The sequence below is a fragment of the Barbatula barbatula genome (genome assembly GCF_947034865.1).
Source record: "Barbatula barbatula genome assembly, chromosome: 16".
In the NCBI taxonomy this organism is placed as follows: Eukaryota; Metazoa; Chordata; class Actinopteri; order Cypriniformes; family Nemacheilidae; genus Barbatula; species Barbatula barbatula.
The window spans coordinates 16,616,902-16,639,679 of NC_136779.1; positions in this window are offsets into that span (position 1 = coordinate 16,616,902).

Sequence of the window (22,778 nt, forward strand, 5' to 3'; positions counted from 1 at the left end):
GTATTTTGTGACAAAATGCATCAGAGGATGATGAGAAATCCAGTTTTGACAAAGAACACAGTCCATTACAGAAATGCTCTAGTTGAGCTGTTAGAATGTCAGAAACGAGCTTTCTGAGCTGAAAACTGCATTTTGTGACAAAGTGCATCAGTGGATGATGAGAATGTCAGTTTTTACAAAGAACACTGTTCATTACTAAAATGCTCTAATTGAGCTGTTAGAATGTCAGAAACAAGCTTTCTGAGCTGACAACTGCATTTTGTGACAAAAGGCATCAGTGGATGATGAGAATGTCAGTTTTGACAAAGAACACTGTTCATTACTAAATGCTCTAATTGGAGCTGTTGGAATGTCAGAAACAAGCTTTCTGAGCTGAAAACTATATTTTGTGAAAAAAGGCATCAGTGGATGATGAGAAATTCAGTTTTGACAAAGAACACAGTTCATTACAGAAATGCTCTAATTGAGCTGTTAGAATGTCAGAAACAAGCTTTCTGAGCTGAAAACTGCATTTTGTGACAGAGTGCATCAGTGAATGATGAGAATGTCAGTTTTGACAAAGAACCCAGTTCATTACTAAAATGCTCTAATTGAGCTGTTAGAATGTCAGAAACAAGCTTTCTGAGCTGACAACTGCATTTTGTGACAAAAGGCATCAGTGGATGATGAGAATGTCAGTTTTGACAAAGTACACTGTTCATTACTAAAATGCTCTAATTGAGCTGTTAGAATGTCAGAAACAAGCTTTCTGATCTGAAAACTGTATTTTGTGACAAAATGCATCAGAGGATGATGAGAAATCCAGTTTTGACAAAGAACACAGTCCATTACAGAAATGCTCTAGTTGAGCTGTTAGAATGTCAGAAACGAGCTTTCTGAGCTGAAAACTGCATTTTGTGACAGAGTGCATCAGTGAATGATGAGAATGTCAGTTTTGACAAAGAACACTGTTCATTACTAAAATGCTCTAATTGAGCTGTTAGAATGTCAGAAACAAGCTTTCTGAGCTGAAAACTGCATTTTGTGACAGAGTGCATCAGTGAATGATGAGAATGTCAGTTTTGACAAAGAACCCTGTTCATTACTAAAATGCTCTAATTGAGCTGTTAGAATGTCAGAAACAAGCTTTCTGAGCTGAAAACTGCATTTTGTGACAAAAGGCATCAGTGGATGATGAGAATGTCAGTTTTGACAAAGAACACAGTTCATTACTGTAATGCTCTAATTGAGCTGTTAGAATGTCAGAAACAATCTTTCTGAGCTGAAAACTGCATTTTGTGACAGAGTGCATCAGTGAATGATGAGAATGTCAGTTTTGACAAAGAAGACTGTTCATTACTAAAATGCTCTAATTGAGCTGTTAGAATGTCGGAGACAAGCTTTCTGAGCTGAAAACTGCATTTTGTGACAGAGTGCATCAGTGGATGATGAGAATGTCAGTTTTGACAAAGTACACTGTTCATTACTAAAATGCTCTAATTGAGCTGTTAGAATTTCAGAAAGAAGCTTTCTGAGCTGAAAACTGCATTTTGTGACAAAAGGCATCAGTGGATGATGAGAATGTCAGTTTTGACAAAGAACACTGTTCATTACTAAATGCTCTAAGAAATGCTCTAATTGGAGCTGTTGGAATGTCAGAAACAAGCTTTCTGAGCTGAAAACTATATTTTGTGAAAAAAGGCATCAGTGGATGATGAGAAATTCAGTTTTGACAAAGAACACAGTTCATTACTAAAATGCTCTAATTGAGCTGTTAGAATGTCAGAAACAAGCTTTCTGAGCTGAAAACTGCATTTTGTGACAGAGTGCATCAGTGAATGATGAGAATGTCAGTTTTGACAAAGTACACTGTTCATTACTAAAATGCTCTAATTGAGCTGTTAGAATGTCAGAAACAAGCTTTCTGAGCTGAAAACTGTATTTTGTGACAAAATGCATCAGAGGATGATGAGAAATCCAGTTTTGACAAAGAACACAGTCCATTACAGAAATGCTCTAGTTGAGCTGTTAGAATGTCAGAAACGAGCTTTCTGAGCTGAAAACTGCATTTTGTGACAAAGTGCATCAGTGGATGATGAGAATGTCAGTTTTTACAAAGAACACTGTTCATTACTAAAATGCTCTAATTGAGCTGTTAGAATGTCAGAAACAAGCTTTCTGAGCTGACAACTGCATTTTGTGACAAAAGGCATCAGTGGATGATGAGAATGTCAGTTTTGACAAAGAACACTGTTCATTACTAAATGCTCTAATTGGAGCTGTTGGAATGTCAGAAACAAGCTTTCTGAGCTGAAAACTATATTTTGTGAAAAAAGGCATCAGTGGATGATGAGAAATTCAGTTTTGACAAAGAACACAGTTCATTACAGAAATGCTCTAATTGAGCTGTTAGAATGTCAGAAACAAGCTTTCTGAGCTGAAAACTGCATTTTGTGACAGAGTGCATCAGTGAATGATGAGAATGTCAGTTTTGACAAAGAACCCAGTTCATTACTAAAATGCTCTAATTGAGCTGTTAGAATGTCAGAAACAAGCTTTCTGAGCTGACAACTGCATTTTGTGACAAAAGGCATCAGTGGATGATGAGAATGTCAGTTTTGACAAAGTACACTGTTCATTACTAAAATGCTCTAATTGAGCTGTTAGAATGTCAGAAACAAGCTTTCTGATCTGAAAACTGTATTTTGTGACAAAATGCATCAGAGGATGATGAGAAATCCAGTTTTGACAAAGAACACAGTCCATTACAGAAATGCTCTAGTTGAGCTGTTAGAATGTCAGAAACAAGCTTTCTGAGCTGAAAACTGCATTTTGTGACAGAGTGCATCAGTGAATGATGAAAATGTCAGTTTTGACAAAGAACACTGTTCATTACTAAAATGCTCTAATTGAGCTGTTAGAATGTCAGAAACAAGCTTTCTGAGCTGAAAACTGCATTTTGTGACAGAGTGCATCAGTGAATGATGAGAATGTCAGTTTTGACAAAGAACCCTGTTCATTACTAAAATGCTCTAATTGAGCTGTTAGAATGTCAGAAACAAGCTTTCTGAGCTGAAAACTGCATTTTGTGACAGAGTGCATCAGTGAATTATGAGAATGTCAGTTTTGACAAAGAACACTGTTCATTACTAAATGCTCTAATTGGAGCTGTTGGAATGTCAGAAACAAGCTTTTTGAGCTGAAAACTATATTTTGTGAAAAAAGGCATCAGTGGATGATGAGAAATTCAGTTTTGACAAAGAACACTGTTCATTACTAAAAATGCTCTAATTGAGCTGTTAGAATGTCAGAAACAAGCTGTCTGAGCTGAAAACTGCATTTTGTAACAAAGTGCATCAGTGGATGATGAGAAATTCAGTTTTGACAAACAACACAGTTCATTACTGAAATGCTCTAATTGAGCTGTTAGAATGTCAGAAACAAGCTTTCTGAGCTGAAAACTGCATTTTGTGACAAAGTGCATCAGTGGATGATGAGAAATTCAGTTTTGACAAAGAACACTGTTCATTACTAAATGCTCTAATTGGAGCTGTTGGAATGTCAGAAACAAGCTTTCTGAGCTGAAAACTCTATTTTGTGAAAAAAGGCATCAGTGGATGATGAGAAATTCAGTTTTGACAAAGAAAACAGTTCATTACTGAAATGCTCTAATTGAGCTGTTAGAATGTCAGAAACAAGCTTTCTGAGCTGAAAACTGCATTTTGTGACAGAGTGCATTAGTGAATGATGAGAATGTCAGTTTTGACAAAGAACCCAGTTCATTACTAAAATGCTCTAATTGAGCTGTTAGAATGTCAGAAACAAGCTTTCTGAGCTGAAAACTGCATTTTGTGACAGAGTGCATCAGTGGATGATGAGAATGTCAGTTTTGACAAAGTACACTGTTCATTACTAAAATGCTCTAATTGAGCTGTTAGAATTTCAGAAAGAAGCTTTCTGAGCTGAAAACTGCATTTTGTGACAAAAGGCATCAGTGGATGATGAGAATGTCAGTTTTGACAAAGAACACTGTTCATTACTGAAATGCTCTAATTGAGCTGTTAGAATGTCAGAAACAAGCTTTCTGAGCTGAAAACTGCATTTTGTGACAAAAGGCATCAGTGGATGATGAGAATGTCAGTTTTGACAAAGAACACAGTTCATTACAGAAGTGCTCTAATTGAGCTGTTAGAATGTCACAAACAAGCTTTCTGAGCTGAAAACTGCATTTTGTGACAAAAGGCATTAGTGGATGATGAGAATGTCAGTTTTGACAAAGAACACAGTTCATTACTGAAATGCTCTAATTGAGCTGTTAGAATGTCAGAAACAAGCTTTCTGAGCTGAAAACTGCATTTTGTGACAGAATGCATCAGTGAATGATGAGAATGTCAGTTTTGACAAAGAACACTGTTCATTACTAAAATGCTCTAATTGAGCTGTTAAAATGGCAGAAACAAGCTTTCTGAGCTGAAAACTGCATTTTGTGACAGAGTGCATCAGTGAATGATGAGAATGTCAGTTTTGACAAAGAACCCAGTTCATTACTAAAATGCTCTAATTGAGCTGTTAGAATGTCAGAAACAAGCTTTCTGAGCTGAAAACTGCATTTTGTGACAAAAGGCATCAGTGGATGATGAGAATGTCAGTTTTGACAAAGAACACTGTTCATTACTGAAATGCTCTAATTGAGCTGTTAGAATGTCAGAAACAAGCTTTCTGAGCTGACAACTGCATTTTGTGACAAAAGGCATCAGTGGATGATGAGAATGTCAGTTTTGACAAAGAACACTGTTCATTACTGAAATGCTCTAATTGAGCTGTTAGAATGTCAGAAACAAGCTTTCTGAGCTGACAACTGCATTTTGTGACAAAATGCATCAGAGGATGATGAGAAATCCAGTTTTGACAAAGAACACAGTCCATTACAGAAATGCTCTAGTTGAGCTGTTAGAATGTCAGAAACGAGCTTTCTGAGCTGAAAACTGCATTTTGTGACAAAGTGCATCAGTGGATGATGAGAATGTCAGTTTTGACAAAGAACACTGTTAATTACTAAAATGCTCTAATTGAGCTGTTTGAATGTCAGAAACAAGCTGTCTGAGCTGAAAACTGCATTTTGTGACAAAGTGCATCAGTGGATGATGAGAATGTCAGGTTTGACAAAGAACACTGTTCATTACTAAAATGCTCTAATTGAGCTGTTAGAATGTCAGAAACAAGCTTTCTGAGCTGACAACTGCATTTTATGACAAAAGGCATCAGTGGATGATGAGAATGTCAGTTTTGACAAAGAACACTGTTCATTACTAAATGCTCTAATTGGAGCTGTTGGAATGTCAGAAACAAGCTTTCTGAGCTGAAAACTCTATTTTGTGAAAAAAGGCATCAGTGGATGATGAGAAATTCAGTTTTGACAAAGAACACAGTTCATTACAGAAATGCTCTAATTGAGCTGTTAGAATGTCAGAAACAAGCTTTCTGAGCTGAAAACTGCATTTTCTGACAAAAGGCATCAGTGGATGATGAGAATGTCAGTTTTGACAAAGAACACAGTTCATTACTGAAATGCTCCAATTGAGCTGTTAGAATGTCAGAAACAAGCTTTCTGAGCTGAAAACTGCATTTTGTGACAGAGTGCATCAGTGAATGATGAAAATGTCAGTTTTGACAAAGAACACTGTTCATTACTAAAATGCTCTAATTGAGCTGTTAGAATGTCAGAAACAAGCTTTCTGAGCTGAAAACTGCATTTTGTGACAGAGTGCATCAGTGAATGATGAGAATGTCAGTTTTGACAAAGAACCCTGTTCATTACTAAAATGCTCTAATTGAGCTGTTAGAATGTCAGAAACAAGCTTTCTGAGCTGAAAACTGCATTTTGTGACAGAGTGCATCAGTGAATTATGAGAATGTCAGTTTTGACAAAGAACACTGTTCATTACTAAATGCTCTAATTGGAGCTGTTGGAATGTCAGAAACAAGCTTTTTGAGCTGAAAACTATATTTTGTGAAAAAAGGCATCAGTGGATGATGAGAAATTCAGTTTTGACAAAGAACACTGTTCATTACTAAAAATGCTCTAATTGAGCTGTTAGAATGTCAGAAACAAGCTGTCTGAGCTGAAAACTGCATTTTGTAACAAAGTGCATCAGTGGATGATGAGAAATTCAGTTTTGACAAACAACACAGTTCATTACTGAAATGCTCTAATTGAGCTGTTAGAATGTCAGAAACAAGCTTTCTGAGCTGAAACTGCATTTTGTGACAAAGTGCATCAGTGGATGATGAGAAATTCAGTTTTGACAAAGAACACTGTTCATTACTAAATGCTCTAATTGGAGCTGTTGGAATGTCAGAAACAAGCTTTCTGAGCTGAAAACTCTATTTTGTGAAAAAAGGCATCAGTGGATGATGAGAAATTCAGTTTTGACAAAGAAAACAGTTCATTACTGAAATGCTCTAATTGAGCTGTTAGAATGTCAGAAACAAGCTTTCTGAGCTGAAAACTGCATTTTGTGACAGAGTGCATTAGTGAATGATGAGAATGTCAGTTTTGACAAAGAACCCAGTTCATTACTAAAATGCTCTAATTGAGCTGTTAGAATGTCAGAAACAAGCTTTCTGAGCTGAAAACTGCATTTTGTGACAGAGTGCATCAGTGGATGATGAGAATGTCAGTTTTGACAAAGTACACTGTTCATTACTAAAATGCTCTAATTGAGCTGTTAGAATTTCAGAAAGAAGCTTTCTGAGCTGAAAACTGCATTTTGTGACAAAAGGCATCAGTGGATGATGAGAATGTCAGTTTTGACAAAGAACACTGTTCATTACTGAAATGCTCTAATTGAGCTGTTAGAATGTCAGAAACAAGCTTTCTGAGCTGAAAACTGCATTTTGTGACAAAAGGCATCAGTGGATGATGAGAATGTCAGTTTTGACAAAGAACACAGTTCATTACAGAAGTGCTCTAATTGAGCTGTTAGAATGTCACAAACAAGCTTTCTGAGCTGAAAACTGCATTTTGTGACAAAAGGCATTAGTGGATGATGAGAATGTCAGTTTTGACAAAGAACACAGTTCATTACTGAAATGCTCTAATTGAGCTGTTAGAATGTCAGAAACAAGCTTTCTGAGCTGAAAACTGCATTTTGTGACAGAATGCATCAGTGAATGATGAGAATGTCAGTTTTGACAAAGAACACTGTTCATTACTAAAATGCTCTAATTGAGCTGTTAAAATGGCAGAAACAAGCTTTCTGAGCTGAAAACTGCATTTTGTGACAGAGTGCATCAGTGAATGATGAGAATGTCAGTTTTGACAAAGAACCCAGTTCATTACTAAAATGCTCTAATTGAGCTGTTAGAATGTCAGAAACAAGCTTTCTGAGCTGAAAACTGCATTTTGTGACAAAAGGCATCAGTGGATGATGAGAATGTCAGTTTTGACAAAGAACACTGTTCATTACTGAAATGCTCTAATTGAGCTGTTAGAATGTCAGAAACAAGCTTTCTGAGCTGACAACTGCATTTTGTGACAAAAGGCATCAGTGGATGATGAGAATGTCAGTTTTGACAAAGAACACTGTTCATTACTGAAATGCTCTAATTGAGCTGTTAGAATGTCAGAAACAAGCTTTCTGAGCTGACAACTGCATTTTGTGACAAAATGCATCAGAGGATGATGAGAAATCCAGTTTTGACAAAGAACACAGTCCATTACAGAAATGCTCTAGTTGAGCTGTTAGAATGTCAGAAACGAGCTTTCTGAGCTGAAAACTGCATTTTGTGACAAAGTGCATCAGTGGATGATGAGAATGTCAGTTTTGACAAAGAACACTGTTAATTACTAAAATGCTCTAATTGAGCTGTTTGAATGTCAGAAACAAGCTGTCTGAGCTGAAAACTGCATTTTGTGACAAAGTGCATCAGTGGATGATGAGAATGTCAGGTTTGACAAAGAACACTGTTCATTACTAAAATGCTCTAATTGAGCTGTTAGAATGTCAGAAACAAGCTTTCTGAGCTGACAACTGCATTTTATGACAAAAGGCATCAGTGGATGATGAGAATGTCAGTTTTGACAAAGAACACTGTTCATTACTAAATGCTCTAATTGGAGCTGTTGGAATGTCAGAAACAAGCTTTCTGAGCTGAAAACTCTATTTTGTGAAAAAAGGCATCAGTGGATGATGAGAAATTCAGTTTTGACAAAGAACACAGTTCATTACAGAAATGCTCTAATTGAGCTGTTAGAATGTCAGAAACAAGCTTTCTGAGCTGAAAACTGCATTTTCTGACAAAAGGCATCAGTGGATGATGAGAATGTCAGTTTTGACAAAGAACACAGTTCATTACTGAAATGCTCCAATTGAGCTGTTAGAATGTCAGAAACAAGCTTTCTGAGCTGAAAACTGCATTTTGTGACAGAGTGCATCAGTGAATGATGAAAATGTCAGTTTTGACAAAGAACACTGTTCATTACTAAAATGCTCTAATTGAGCTGTTAGAATGTCAGAAACAAGCTTTCTGAGCTGAAAACTGCATTTTGTGACAGAGTGCATCAGTGAATGATGAGAATGTCAGTTTTGACAAAGAACCCTGTTCATTACTAAAATGCTCTAATTGAGCTGTTAGAATGTCAGAAACAAGCTTTCTGAGCTGAAAACTGCATTTTGTGACAGAGTGCATCAGTGAATTATGAGAATGTCAGTTTTGACAAAGAACACTGTTCATTACTAAATGCTCTAATTGGAGCTGTTGGAATGTCAGAAACAAGCTTTTTGAGCTGAAAACTATATTTTGTGAAAAAAGGCATCAGTGGATGATGAGAAATTCAGTTTTGACAAAGAACACTGTTCATTACTAAAAATGCTCTAATTGAGCTGTTAGAATGTCAGAAACAAGCTGTCTGAGCTGAAAACTGCATTTTGTAACAAAGTGCATCAGTGGATGATGAGAAATTCAGTTTTGACAAACAACACAGTTCATTACTGAAATGCTCTAATTGAGCTGTTAGAATGTCAGAAACAAGCTTTCTGAGCTGAAAACTGCATTTTGTGACAAAGTGCATCAGTGGATGATGAGAAATTCAGTTTTGACAAAGAACACTGTTCATTACTAAATGCTCTAATTGGAGCTGTTGGAATGTCAGAAACAAGCTTTCTGAGCTGAAAACTCTATTTTGTGAAAAAAGGCATCAGTGGATGATGAGAAATTCAGTTTTGACAAAGAAAACAGTTCATTACTGAAATGCTCTAATTGAGCTGTTAGAATGTCAGAAACAAGCTTTCTGAGCTGAAAACTGCATTTTGTGACAGAGTGCATTAGTGAATGATTAGAATGTCAGTTTTGACAAAGAACCCAGTTCATTACTAAAATGCTCTAATTGAGCTGTTAGAATGTCAGAAACAAGCTTTCTGAGCTGAAAACTGCATTTTGTGACAGAGTGCATCAGTGGATGATGAGAATGTCAGTTTTGACAAAGTACACTGTTCATTACTAAAATGCTCTAATTGAGCTGTTAGAATTTCAGAAAGAAGCTTTCTGAGCTGAAAACTGCATTTTGTGACAAAAGGCATCAGTGGATGATGAGAATGTCAGTTTTGACAAAGAACACTGTTCATTACTGAAATGCTCTAATTGAGCTGTTAGAATGTCAGAAACAAGCTTTCTGAGCTGAAAACTGCATTTTGTGACAAAAGGCATCAGTGGATGATGAGAATGTCAGTTTTGACAAAGAACACAGTTCATTACAGAAGTGCTCTAATTGAGCTGTTAGAATGTCACAAACAAGCTTTCTGAGCTGAAAACTGCATTTTGTGACAAAAGGCATTAGTGGATGATGAGAATGTCAGTTTTGACAAAGAACACAGTTCATTACTGAAATGCTCTAATTGAGCTGTTAGAATGTCAGAAAGAAGCTTTCTGAGCTGAAAACTGCATTTTGTGACAGAATGCATCAGTGAATGATGAGAATGTCAGTTTTGACAAAGAACACTGTTCATTACTAAAATGCTCTAATTGAGCTGTTAAAATGGCAGAAACAAGCTTTCTGAGCTGAAAACTGCATTTTGTGACAGAGTGCATCAGTGAATGATGAGAATGTCAGTTTTGACAAAGAACCCAGTTCATTACTAAAATGCTCTAATTGAGCTGTTAGAATGTCAGAAACAAGCTTTCTGAGCTGAAAACTGCATTTTGTGACAAAAGGCATCAGTGGATGATGAGAATGTCAGTTTTGACAAAGAACACTGTTCATTACTGAAATGCTCTAATTGAGCTGTTAGAATGTCAGAAACAAGCTTTCTGAGCTGACAACTGCATTTTGTGACAAAAGGCATCAGTGGATGATGAGAATGTCAGTTTTGACAAAGAACACTGTTCATTACTGAAATGCTCTAATTGAGCTGTTAGAATGTCAGAAACAAGCTTTCTGAGCTGACAACTGCATTTTGTGACAAAAGGCATCAGTGGATGATGAGAATGTCAGTTTTGACAAAGAACACTGTTCATTACTGAAATGCTCTAATTGAGCTGTTAGAATGTCAGAAACAAGCTGTCTGAGCTGAAAACTGCATTTTGTGACAAAGTGCATCAGTGGATGATGAGAATGTCAGTTTTGACAAAGAACACAGTTCATTACTGAAATGCTCTAATTGAGCTGTTAGAATGTCAGAAACAAGCTTTCTGAGCTGAAAACTGCATTTTGTGACAGAGTGCATCAGTGAATGATGAGAATGTCAGTTTTGACAAAGAACACTGTTCATTACTAAAATGCTCTAATTGAGCTGTTAGAATGTCAGAAACAAGCTTTCTGAGCTGAAAACTGCATTTTGTGACAGAGTGCATCAGTGAATGATGAGAATGTCAGTTTTGACAAAGAACCCAGTTCATTACTAAAATGCTCTAATTGAGCTGTTAGAATGTCAGAAACAAGCTTTCTGAGCTGAAAACTGCATTTTGTGACAGAATGCATCAGTGAATGATGAGAATGTCAGTTTTGACAAAGAACACTGTTCATTACTAAAATGCTCTAATTGAGCTGTTAAAATGGCAGAAACAAGCTTTCTGAGCTGAAAACTGCATTTTGTGACAGAGTGCATCAGTGAATGATGAGAATGTCAGTTTTGACAAAGAACCCAGTTCATTACTAAAATGCTCTAATTGAGCTGTTAGAATGTCAGAAACAAGCTTTCTGAGCTGAAAACTGCATTTTGTGACAAAAGGCATCAGTGGATGATGAGAATGTCAGTTTTGACAAAGAACACTGTTCATTACTGAAATGCTCTAATTGAGCTGTTAGAATGTCAGAAACAAGCTTTCTGAGCTGACAACTGCATTTTGTGACAAAAGGCATCAGTGGATGATGAGAATGTCAGTTTTGACAAAGAACACTGTTCATTACTGAAATGCTCTAATTGAGCTGTTAGAATGTCAGAAACAAGCTTTCTGAGCTGACAACTGCATTTTGTGACAAAAGGCATCAGTGGATGATGAGAATGTCAGTTTTGACAAAGAACACTGTTCATTACTGAAATGCTCTAATTGAGCTGTTAGAATGTCAGAAACAAGCTGTCTGAGCTGAAAACTGCATTTTGTGACAAAGTGCATCAGTGGATGATGAGAATGTCAGTTTTGACAAAGAACACAGTTCATTACTGAAATGCTCTAATTGAGCTGTTAGAATGTCAGAAACAAGCTTTCTGAGCTGAAAACTGCATTTTGTGACAAAGTGCATCGGTGAATGATGAGAATGTCAGTTTTGACAAAGAACACTGTTCATTACTGAAATGCTCTAATTGAGCTGTTAGAATGTCAGAAACAAGCTTTCTGAGCTGAAAACTGCATTTTGTGACAAAAGGCATCATTGGATGATGAGAATGTCAGTTTTGACAAAGAACACAGTTCATTACTGAAATGCTCTAATTGAGCTGTTAGAATGTCAGAAACAAGCTTTCTGAGCTGAAAACTGCATTTTGTGACAGAGTGCATCAGTGAATGATGAGAATGTCAGTTTTGACAAAGAACACTGTTCATTACTAAAATGCTCTAATTGAGCTGTTAGAATGTCAGAAACAAGCTTTCTGAGCTGAAAACTGCATTTTGTGACAGAGTGCATCAGTGAATGATGAGAATGTCAGTTTTGACAAAGAACCCAGTTCATTACTAAAATGCTCTAATTGAGCTGTTAGAATGTCAGAAACAAGCTTTCTGAGCTGAAAACTGCATTTTGTGACAGAGTGCATCAGTGGATGATGAGAATGTCAGTTTTGACAAAGTACACTGTTCATTACTAAAATGCTCTAATTGAGCTGTTAGAATGTCAGAAACAAGCTTTCTGATCTGAAAACTGTATTTTGTGACAAAATGCATCAGAGGATGATGAGAAATCCAGTTTTGACAAAGAACACTGTTAATTACTAAAATGCTCTAATTGAGCTGTTAGAATGTCGGAAACAAGCTGTCTGAGCTGAAAACTGCATTTTGTGACAAAAGGCATCAGTGGATGATGAGAATGTCAGTTTTGACAAAGAACACTGTTCATTACTAAATGCTCTAATTGGAGCTGTTGGAATGTCAGAAACAAGCTTTCTGAGCTGAAAACTATATTTTGCAAAAAAAGGCATCAGTGGATGATGAGAAATTCAGTTTTGACAAAGAACACAGTTCATTACAGAAATGCTCTAATTGAGCTGTTAGAATGTCAGAAACAAGCTTTCTGAGCTGAAAACTGCATTTTGTGACAAAAGGCATCAGTGGATGATGAGAATGTCAGTTTTGACAAAGAACACAGTTCATTACTGAAATGCTCTAATTGAGCTGTTAGAATGTCAGAAACAAGCTTTCTGAGCTGAAAACTGTATTTTGTGACAAAAGGCATCAGTGGATGATGAGAATGTCAGTTTTGACAAAGAACACAGTTCATTACTGTAATGCTCTAATTGAGCTGTTAGAATGTCAGAAACAATCTTTCTGAGCTGAAAACTGCATTTTGTGACAGAGTGCATCAGTGAATGATGAGAATGTCAGTTTTGACAAAGAAGACTGTTCATTACTAAAATGCTCTAATTGAGCTGTTAGAATGTCAGAAACAAGCTTTCTGAGCTGAAAACTGCATTTTGTGACAAAAGGCATCAGTGGATGATGAGAATGTCAGTTTTGACAAAGAACACAGTTCATTACTGAAATGCTCGAATTGAGCTGTTAGAATGTCAGAAACAAGCTTTCTGAGCTGAAAACTGTATTTTGTGACAAAATGCATCAGAGGATGATGAGAATGTCAGTTTTGACAAAGAACACTGTTCATTACTTAATGCTCTAATTGGAGCTGCTGGAATGTCAGAAACAAGCTTTCTGAGCTGAAAACTATATTTTGTGAAAAAAAGGCATCAGTGGATGATGAGAAATTCAGTTTTGACAAAGAACACTGTTCATTACTAAAATGCTCTAATTGAGCTGTTAGAATGTCAGAAACAAGCTTTCTGAGCTGAAAACTGCATTTTGTGACAGAATGCATCAGTGAATGATGAGAATGTCAGTTTTGACAAAGAACACTGTTCATTACTAAAATGCTCTAATTGAGCTGTTAGAATGTCAGAAACAAGCTTTCTGAGCTGAAAACTGCATTTTGTGACAGAGTGCATCAGTGAATGATGAGAATGTCAGTTTTGACAAAGAACCCAGTTCATTACTAAAATGCTCTAATTGAGCTGTTAGAATGTCAGAAACAAGCTTTCTGAGCTGACAACTGCATTTTGTGACAAAAGGCATCAGTGGATGATGAGAATGTCAGTTTTGACAAAGAACACTGTTCATTACTGAAATGCTCTAATTGAGCTGTTAGAATGTCAGAAACAAGCTTTCTGAGCTGACAACTGCATTTTGTGACAAAAGGCATCAGTGGATGATGAGAATGTCAGTTTTGACAAAGAACACTGTTCATTACTGAAATGCTCTAATTGAGCTGTTAGAATGTCAGAAACAAGCTGTCTGAGCTGAAAACTGCATTTTGTGACAAAGTGCATCAGTGGATGATGAGAATGTCAGTTTTGACAAAGAACACAGTTCATTACTGAAATGCTCTAATTGAGCTGTTAGAATGTCAGAAACAAGCTTTCTGAGCTGAAAACTGCATTTTGTGACAAAGTGCATCGGTGAATGATGAGAATGTCAGTTTTGACAAAGAACACTGTTCATTACTGAAATGCTCTAATTGAGCTGTTAGAATGTCAGAAACAAGCTTTCTGAGCTGAAAACTGCATTTTGTGACAAAAGGCATCATTGGATGATGAGAATGTCAGTTTTGACAAAGAACACAGTTCATTACTGAAATGCTCTAATTGAGCTGTTAGAATGTCAGAAACAAGCTTTCTGAGCTGAAAACTGCATTTTGTGACAGAGTGCATCAGTGAATGATGAGAATGTCAGTTTTGACAAAGAACACTGTTCATTACTAAAATGCTCTAATTGAGCTGTTAGAATGTCAGAAACAAGCTTTCTGAGCTGAAAACTGCATTTTGTGACAGAGTGCATCAGTGAATGATGAGAATGTCAGTTTTGACAAAGAACCCAGTTCATTACTAAAATGCTCTAATTGAGCTGTTAGAATGTCAGAAACAAGCTTTCTGAGCTGAAAACTGCATTTTGTGACAGAGTGCATCAGTGGATGATGAGAATGTCAGTTTTGACAAAGTACACTGTTCATTACTAAAATGCTCTAATTGAGCTGTTAGAATGTCAGAAACAAGCTTTCTGATCTGAAAACTGTATTTTGTGACAAAATGCATCAGAGGATGATGAGAAATCCAGTTTTGACAAAGAACACTGTTAATTACTAAAATGCTCTAATTGAGCTGTTAGAATGTCGGAAACAAGCTGTCTGAGCTGAAAACTGCATTTTGTGACAAAAGGCATCAGTGGATGATGAGAATGTCAGTTTTGACAAAGAACACTGTTCATTACTAAATGCTCTAATTGGAGCTGTTGGAATGTCAGAAACAAGCTTTCTGAGCTGAAAACTATATTTTGCAAAAAAAGGCATCAGTGGATGATGAGAAATTCAGTTTTGACAAAGAACACAGTTCATTACAGAAATGCTCTAATTGAGCTGTTAGAATGTCAGAAACAAGCTTTCTGAGCTGAAAACTGCATTTTGTGACAAAAGGCATCAGTGGATGATGAGAATGTCAGTTTTGACAAAGAACACAGTTCATTACTGAAATGCTCTAATTGAGCTGTTAGAATGTCAGAAACAAGCTTTCTGAGCTGAAAACTGTATTTTGTGACAAAAGGCATCAGTGGATGATGAGAATGTCAGTTTTGACAAAGAACACAGTTCATTACTGTAATGCTCTAATTGAGCTGTTAGAATGTCAGAAACAATCTTTCTGAGCTGAAAACTGCATTTTGTGACAGAGTGCATCAGTGAATGATGAGAATGTCAGTTTTGACAAAGAAGACTGTTCATTACTAAAATGCTCTAATTGAGCTGTTAGAATGTCAGAAACAAGCTTTCTGAGCTGAAAACTGCATTTTGTGACAAAAGGCATCAGTGGATGATGAGAATGTCAGTTTTGACAAAGAACACAGTTCATTACTGAAATGCTCGAATTGAGCTGTTAGAATGTCAGAAACAAGCTTTCTGAGCTGAAAACTGTATTTTGTGACAAAATGCATCAGAGGATGATGAGAATGTCAGTTTTGACAAAGAACACTGTTCATTACTAAATGCTCTAATTGGAGCTGCTGGAATGTCAGAAACAAGCTTTCTGAGCTGAAAACTATATTTTGTGAAAAAAAGGCATCAGTGGATGATGAGAAATTCAGTTTTGACAAAGAACACTGTTCATTACTAAAATGCTCTAATTGAGCTGTTAGAATGTCAGAAACAAGCTTTCTGAGCTGAAAACTGCATTTTGTGACAGAATGCATCAGTGAATGATGAGAATGTCAGTTTTGACAAAGAACACTGTTCATTACTAAAATGCTCTAATTGAGCTGTTAGAATGTCAGAAACAAGCTTTCTGAGCTGAAAACTGCATTTTGTGACAGAGTGCATCAGTGAATGATGAGAATGTCAGTTTTGACAAAGAACCCAGTTCATTACTAAAATGCTCTAATTGAGCTGTTAGAATGTCAGAAACAAGCTTTCTGAGCTGAAAACTACATTTTGTGACAGAGTGCATCAGTGGATGATGAGAATGTCAGTTTTGACAAAGTACACTGTTCATTACTAAAATGCTCTAATTGAGCTGTTAGAATTTCAGAAAGAAGCTTTCTGAGCTGAAAACTGCATTTTGTGACAAAAGGCATCAGTGGATGATGAGAATGTCAGTTTTGACAAAGAACACTGTTCATTACTGAAATGCTCTAATTGAGCTGTTAGAATGTCAGAAACAAGCTTTCTGAGCTGAAAACTGCATTTTGTGACAAAAGGCATCAGTGGATGATGAGAATGTCAGTTTTGACAAAGAACACTGTTCATTACTGAAATGCTCTAATTGAGCTGTTAGAATGTCAGAAACAAGCTGTCTGAGCTGAAAACTGCATCTTGTGACAAAGTGCATCAGTGGATGATGAGAATGTCAGTTTTGACAAAGAACACAGTTCATTACTGAAATGCTCTAATTGAGCTGTTAGAATGTCAGAAACAAGCTTTCTGAGCTGAAAACTGCATTTTGTGACAAAGTGCATCAGTGAATGATGAGAATGTCAGTTTTGACAAAGAACACTGTTCATTACTGAAATGCTCTAATTGAGCTGTTAGAATGTCAGAAACAAGCTTTCTGAGCTGACAACTGCATTTTGTGACAAAAGACATCAGTGGATGATGAGAATGTCAGTTTTGACAAAGAACACTGTTCATTACTAAATGCTCTAATTGGAGCTGTTGGAATGTCAGAAACAAGCTTTCTGAGCTGAAAACTATATTTTGTGAAAAAAGGCATCAGTGGATGATGAGAAATTCTGTTTTGACAAAGAACACAGTTCATTACAGAAATGCTCTAATTGAGCTGTTAGAATGTCAGAAACAAGCTTTCTGAGCTGAAAACTGCATTTTGTGACAGAGTGCATCAGTGAATGATGAGAATGTCAGTTTTGACAAAGAACACTGTTCATTACTAAAATGCTCTAATTGAGCTGTTAGAATGTCAGAAACAAGCTTTCTGAGCTGACAACTGCATTTTGTGACAAAAGACATCAGTGGATGATGAGAATGTCAGTTTTGACAAAGAACACTGTTCATTACTAAATGCTCTAATTGGAGCTGTTGGAATGTCAGAAACAAGTTTTCTGAGCTGAAAACTATATTTTGTGAAAAAAGGCATCAGTGGATGTTGAGAAATTCAGTTTTGACAAAGAACACAGTTCATTACAGAAATGCTCTAATTGAGCTGTTAGAATGTCAGAAACAAGCTTTCTGAGCTGAAAACTGCATTTTGTGACAAAAGGCATCATTGGATGATGAGAATGTCAGTTTTGACAAAGAACACAGTTCATTACTGAAATGCTCTAATTGAGCTGTTAGAATGTCAGAAACAAGCTTTCTGAGCTGAAAACTGCATTTTGTGACAGAGTGCATCAGTGAATGATGAGAATGTCAGTTTTGACAAAGAACACTGTTCATTACTAAAATGCTCTAATTGAGCTGTTAGAATGTCAGAAACAAGCTTTCTGAGCTGAAAACTGCATTTTGTGACAGAGTGCATCAGTGAATGATGAGAATGTCAGTTTTGACAAAGAACCCTGTTCATTACTAAAATGCTCTAATTGAGCTGTTAGAATGTCAGAAACAAGCTTTCTGAGCTGAAAACTGCATTTTGTGACAGAGTGCATCAGTGAATTATGAGAATGTCAGTTTTGACAAAGAACACTGTTCATTACTAAATGCTCTAATTGGAGCTGTTGGAATGTCAGAAACAAGCTTTCTGAGCTGAAAACTATATTTTGTGAAAAAAGGCATCAGTGGATGATGAGAAATTCAGTTTTGACAAAGAACACTGTTCATTACTAAAAATGCTCTAATTGAGCTGTTAGAATGTCAGAAACAAGCTGTCTGAGCTGAAAACTGCATTTTGTGACAAAGTGCATCAGTGGATGATGAGAATGTCAGTTTTGACAAAGAACACAGTTCATTACTGAAATGCTCTAATTGAGCTGTTAGAATGTCAGAAACAAGCTTTCTGAGCTGAAAACTGCATTTTGTGACAAAGTGCATCGGTGAATGATGAGAATGTCAGTTTTGACAAAGAACACTGTTCATTACTGAAATGCTCTAATTGAGCTGTTAGAATGTCAGAAACAAGCTTTCTGAGCTCACAACTGCATTTTGTGACAAAAGACATCAGTGGATGATGAGAATGTCAGTTTTGACAAAGAACACTGTTCATTACTAAATGCTCTAATTGGAGCTGTTGGAATGTCAGAAACAAGCTTTCTGAGCTGAAAACTATATTTTGTGAAAAAAGGCATCAGTGGATGATGAGAAATTCTGTTTTGACAAAGAACACAGTTCATTACAGAAATGCTCTAATTGAGCTGTTAGAATGTCAGAAACAAGCTTTCTGAGCTGAAAACTATATTTTGTGAAAAAAAGGCATCAGTGGATGATGAGAAATTCAGTTTTGACAAAGAACACTGTTCATTACTAAAATGCTCTAATTGAGCTGTTAGAATGTCAGAAACAAGCTTTCTGAGCTGAAAACTGCATTTTGTGACAGAATGCATCAGTGAATGATGAGAATGTCAGTTTTGACAAAGAACACTGTTCATTACTAAAATGCTCTAATTGAGCTGTTAGAATGTCAGAAACAAGCTTTCTGAGCTGAAAACTGCATTTTGTGACAGAGTGCATCAGTGAATGATGAGAATGTCAGTTTTGACAAAGAACCCAGTTCATTACTAAAATGCTCTAATTGAGCTGTTAGAATGTCAGAAACAAGCTTTCTGAGCTGAAAACTACATTTTGTGACAGAGTGCATCAGTGGATGATGAGAATGTCAGTTTTGACAAAGTACACTGTTCATTACTAAAATGCTCTAATTGAGCTGTTAGAATTTCAGAAAGAAGCTTTCTGAGCTGAAAACTGCATTTTGTGACAAAAGGCATCAGTGGATGATGAGAATGTCAGTTTTGACAAAGAACACTGTTCATTACTGAAATGCTCTAATTGAGCTGTTAGAATGTCAGAAACAAGCTTTCTGAGCTGAAAACTGCATTTTGTGACAAAAGGCATCAGTGGATGATGAGAATGTCAGTTTTGACAAAGAACACTGTTCATTACTGAAATGCTCTAATTGAGCTGTTAGAATGTCAGAAACAAGCTGTCTGAGCTGAAAACTGCATCTTGTGACAAAGTGCATCAGTGGATGATGAGAATGTCAGTTTTGACAAAGAACACAGTTCATTACTGAAATGCTCTAATTGAGCTGTTAGAATGTCAGAAACAAGCTTTCTGAGCTGAAAACTGCATTTTGTGACAAAGTGCATCAGTGAATGATGAGAATGTCAGTTTTGACAAAGAACACTGTTCATTACTGAAATGCTCTAATTGAGCTGTTAGAATGTCAGAAACAAGCTTTCTGAGCTGACAACTGCATTTTGTGACAAAAGACATCAGTGGATGATGAGAATGTCAGTTTTGACAAAGAACACTGTTCATTACTAAATGCTCTAATTGGAGCTGTTGGAATGTCAGAAACAAGCTTTCTGAGCTGAAAACTATATTTTGTGAAAAAAGGCATCAGTGGATGATGAGAAATTCTGTTTTGACAAAGAACACAGTTCATTACAGAAATGCTCTAATTGAGCTGTTAGAATGTCAGAAACAAGCTTTCTGAGCTGAAAACTGCATTTTGTGACAGAGTGCATCAGTGAATGATGAGAATGTCAGTTTTGACAAAGAACACTGTTCATTACTAAAATGCTCTAATTGAGCTGTTAGAATGTCAGAAACAAGCTTTCTGAGCTGACAACTGCATTTTGTGACAAAAGACATCAGTGGATGATGAGAATGTCAGTTTTGACAAAGAACACTGTTCATTACTAAATGCTCTAATTGGAGCTGTTGGAATGTCAGAAACAAGTTTTCTGAGCTGAAAACTATATTTTGTGAAAAAAGGCATCAGTGGATGTTGAGAAATTCAGTTTTGACAAAGAACACAGTTCATTACAGAAATGCTCTAATTGAGCTGTTAGAATGTCAGAAACAAGCTTTCTGAGCTGAAAACTGCATTTTGTGACAAAAGGCATCATTGGATGATGAGAATGTCAGTTTTGACAAAGAACACAGTTCATTACTGAAATGCTCTAATTGAGCTGTTAGAATGTCAGAAACAAGCTTTCTGAGCTGAAAACTGCATTTTGTGACAGAGTGCATCAGTGAATGATGAGAATGTCAGTTTTGACAAAGAACACTGTTCATTACTAAAATGCTCTAATTGAGCTGTTAGAATGTCAGAAACAAGCTTTCTGAGCTGAAAACTGCATTTTGTGACAGAGTGCATCAGTGAATGATGAGAATGTCAGTTTTGACAAAGAACCCTGTTCATTACTAAAATGCTCTAATTGAGCTGTTAGAATGTCAGAAACAAGCTTTCTGAGCTGAAAACTGCATTTTGTGACAGAGTGCATCAGTGAATTATGAGAATGTCAGTTTTGACAAAGAACACTGTTCATTACTAAATGCTCTAATTGGAGCTGTTGGAATGTCAGAAACAAGCTTTCTGAGCTGAAAACTATATTTTGTGAAAAAAGGCATCAGTGGATGATGAGAAATTCAGTTTTGACAAAGAACACTGTTCATTACTAAAAATGCTCTAATTGAGCTGTTAGAATGTCAGAAACAAGCTGTCTGAGCTGAAAACTGCATTTTGTGACAAAGTGCATCAGTGGATGATGAGAATGTCAGTTTTGACAAAGAACACAGTTCATTACTGAAATGCTCTAATTGAGCTGTTAGAATGTCAGAAACAAGCTTTCTGAGCTGAAAACTGCATTTTGTGACAAAGTGCATCGGTGAATGATGAGAATGTCAGTTTTGACAAAGAACACTGTTCATTACTGAAATGCTCTAATTGAGCTGTTAGAATGTCAGAAACAAGCTTTCTGAGCTCACAACTGCATTTTGTGACAAAAGACATCAGTGGATGATGAGAATGTCAGTTTTGACAAAGAACACTGTTCATTACTAAATGCTCTAATTGGAGCTGTTGGAATGTCAGAAACAAGCTTTCTGAGCTGAAAACTATATTTTGTGAAAAAAGGCATCAGTGGATGATGAGAAATTCTGTTTTGACAAAGAACACAGTTCATTACAGAAATGCTCTAATTGAGCTGTTAGAATGTCAGAAACAAGCTTTCTGAGCTGAAAACTGCATTTTGTGACAAAAGGCATCATTGGATGATGAGAATGTCAGTTTTGACAAAGAACACAGTTCATTACTGAAATGCTCTAATTGAGCTGTTAGAATGTCAGAAACAAGCTTTCTGAGCTGAAAACTGCATTTTGTGACAGAGTGCATCAGTGAATGATGAGAATGTCAGTTTTGACAAAGAACACTGTTCATTACTAAAATGCTCTAATTGAGCTGTTAGAATGTCAGAAACAAGCTTTCTGAGCTGAAAACTGCATTTTGTGACAGAGTGCATCAGTGAATGATGAGAATGTCAGTTTTGACAAAGAACCCAGTTCATTACTAAAATGCTCTAATTGAGCTGTTAGAATGTCAGAAACAAGCTTTCTGAGCTGAAAACTGCATTTTGTGACAGAGTGCATCAGTGGATGATGAGAATGTCAGTTTTGACAAAGTACACTGTTCATTACTAAAATGCTCTAATTGAGCTGTTAGAATGTCAGAAACAAGCTTTCTGATCTGAAAACTGTATTTTGTGACAAAATGCATCAGAGGATGATGAGAAATCCAGTTTTGACAAAGAACACTGTTAATTACTAAAATGCTCTAATTGAGCTGTTAGAATGTCGGAAACAAGCTGTCTGAGCTGAAAACTGCATTTTGTGACAAAAGGCATCAGTGGATGATGAGAATGTCAGTTTTGACAAAGAACACTGTTCATTACTAAATGCTCTAATTGGAGCTGCTGGAATGTCAGAAACAAGCTTTCTGAGCTGAAAACTATATTTTGCGAAAAAAGGCATCAGTGGATGATGAGAAATTCAGTTTTGACAAAGAACACAGTTCATTACAGAAATGCTCTAATTGAGCTGTTAGAATGTCAGAAACAAGCTTTCTGAGCTGAAAACTGCATTTTGTGACAAAAGGCATCAGTGGATTTTGAGAATGTCAGTTTTGACAAAGAACACAGTTCATTACTGAAATGCTCTAATTGAGCTGTTAGAATGTCAGAAACAAGCTTTCTGAGCTGAAAACTGCATTTTGTGACAGAGTGCATCAGTGAATGATGAGAATGTCAGTTTTGACAAAGAACACTGTTCATTACTAAATGCTCTAATTGGAGCTGTTGGAATGTCAGAAACAAGCTTTCTGAGCTGAAAACTATATTTTGTGAAAAAAGGCATCAGTGGATGATGAGAAATTCAGTTTTGACAAAGAACACAGTTCATTACAGAAATGCTCTAATTGAGCTGTTAGAATGTCAGAAACAAGCTTTCTGAGCTGAAAACTGCATTTTGTGACAAAACGCATCAGTGGATGATGAGAATGTCAGTTTTGACAAAGAACACTGTTCATTACTAAAATGCTCTAATTGAGCTGTTAGAATGTCAGAAACAAGCTTTCTGAGCTGAGAACTGCATTTTGTGACAAAAAGCATCAGTG